A 2,667-nucleotide genomic window follows, 5' to 3' on the forward strand; every position below is an offset into this window, starting at 1 on the left:
GCGTTTAGTGGAGATTTTATGTTTATCTGGTGAGGAGTTAGGCATTGTTTTATTGTTTGCAGTAGTACTGGGCCAGGGGCTAAAATTTCTTCTGGTGTCCCTGTTTTTGTTTCCCTTGTTGGCCTTGGGTTTCCCTAGAGATTTCTAAAATAGGGTCTGAGTCTTACAGTTCTTTTAGCTCTAATCCCTCTTATTATACAGGAGCCCTTTGGATGTCCTGGTAAGATGTAGGGGCGGGGGAAGTTTTCTGTAGTCCTATGACTAGGTTTCAGTCTTTTAGAAAGCCTCAGCTGGGTATTTCCTTTTCCCTACAATGAGGTCTGGAGGGGGCTGGAGGTAGATATTTCCCTTTGTCTAGGTTGGTTAGGTGCTGGCAAAATATCTTCCCTTGAGGGCAGGCTTTGTTAAGGAGAACAGAGAACTCTGGGCATATTTCAAAATGGTTATTTTCTCCCTTCCCCTGAAGGAAGAAGGAAGGAGTTTTTTTCAGATCTTCTCAGTGAGAACCTGGTAGAGCTCCTGGAGGTACATCTCAGGAAACTGTAGGGGCCCTTCTAAGACTAGGCCTTTTCTGAATTTTTAACTCTCAAGCTTGTCCAAACTGAGCCCCCAGCAATTAATTCATCAACTACAGTTTAGTGTTCCTACTGATACTGGTTCCAGATGTGGGCTTCTGCTCCAGTAAGCTCTGATTCTCTATCTCTCTCTTCAGTTTTCACAACAGCAGCTTGTCCTGTGACCTGGATTCTTTGAGGGATCTAAGAATAGTTGTTGACTTTAGTTGTCCAACTTTTTTCTTGTTGTGTGGACAGGAATAATGACTTCCAAGTCTTTACATGTCAGAATGGAAAACAGAAGTCATATTTTTCTTATTGATTTATAGGAGCTCTTTATATATTATAGAAATGAGTTAGAGAGATGCACATTTTTTCCATTTTGTCATTTATCTTCTGAATTTGTGTTTTCCCTCCATGCAGTTAAACAAATGTTTTGTTTTGTATGTGGTAGAATTTGTCATTATTCCCTTTTAGGCATTTGGGTTCTGTGATACAATTAGTAAGACCTTCACAACTGAGATTATAAAGGAGTTCTTCCATTGTTTCTTTTAGTATTTGTTATGGTTTTTTAAAAAATATTGAAATATTTTCTCCATTTAGGTTTTATCCTCATGTAAAGTATGAGGAATAGATACCACTTATTTTTTTCCCAGTTTTCTATTCAGTTGTTTCAAAACCATTCACTCAGTAGTTCATTCCCCCCCACTCCCCACCTCCTCTTCATGATTACTTATCATGTATTAAATTATATTATGAGGGCGCCTGGGTGGCTCAGTCATTAAGCGTCTGCCTTCAGCTCAGGTCATGACCCTGGGATCGAGTCCTACATCCGGCTCCTTGCTTAGCGGGGAGTCCGGTTCTCCCTCTCCCTCTGCCCCTGCTTGTGTCCCCTCTCTTGCTGTGTCTCTCTCTGTCAAATAAATAAAATCTTAAAAAAAATTATATTGTGAATTTAGGTCTATTTCTGTGACTTCTATTCTGTGTTATTGCTTATCTCCTTATTCATATGCTAATATGAATAATTCATATGATAACACTACTTTGTTTTGAGTATTACAGCTTTAAAATATTTAAAAATATTGTATAGCTAGTTACTTTCCTCTTTTTCTTGTCAATTTCAAACATTCTTTTTGTCAACTTTAATTTTCGATATTAACTTTAGCATCAGGGTTAAGTTTTTAGATTAATTTAGGAATGATTATATATTTATGAAATTGAGTTTTTTTTAAATCTAAGCACACTGTATGCCTTTCTATTTGTTCAAGTCTTCTTTTGTGTTCCTAGAGAGCTTTAAATATATTTCTTCATCTAGATCTTGCACATTTTTGTTAATTGTATTCCTAGGAATTTATCTTTCTTCCCCCCACCCCTATTGTAATGAGGGTTTTTATTCCTTCATTATGTGTTTTAACTGGTTGTTCATACATGTATAGAAGCTATTTACTTCTATATATTTATTTTATGGAAACATGCCATTTAAAAAATTTAGAAGTATATGCCTATTATAATAGAAGGCAGTGTGCATAATGGGGGTCTGAAGTCTACGAACTTGCTTCCATCATTTATTGACACTGTAGCAATAGGCATGTTACTTAATCTTTTTTTTTTTTTTTTTAAGAGAGGGAGGGAGAGAGAGAGAGTGAGTGAGTGTCAGGGGGAAGGGGAAAGAGAGAATCTTAAGCAGGTTCCACTCTCAGCATGAAGCCTGACTCGGGGTTTGATCTCACAACTCTGAGATCATGACCTGAGCTGAAATCAAGAGTTGGACACTTAACCAACTGAGCCACCCAGGCGCCCCTTACTTAATCTTTATAAGTCCGTTTTCCTATGTGTAAAATGGGATAATAATAGTGCTGATTTCATAAGGCAGTTTTGAAAATTAAAAAGATAAGGCACAAAAGCACTTAGTAGAGTGTCTGGAACATAGCAAAGCAGTCAATAAATGTTGACTACAATAGTTCTGTCCTCTTACCAGAATTCTTTTTTTTTTTTATTCTTATGTTAATCCCCATACATTACATCATTAGTTTTAGATGAAGTGTTCCATGATTCATTGTTTGTGCATAACACCCAGTGCTCCATGCAGAATGTGCCCTCCTCAATACCCACC

This window comes from Leptonychotes weddellii, chromosome 3 (assembly GCF_054177405.1).
Source record: "Leptonychotes weddellii isolate Sample4059 chromosome 3, ASM5417740v2, whole genome shotgun sequence".
Taxonomy (NCBI): domain Eukaryota; kingdom Metazoa; phylum Chordata; class Mammalia; order Carnivora; family Phocidae; genus Leptonychotes; species Leptonychotes weddellii.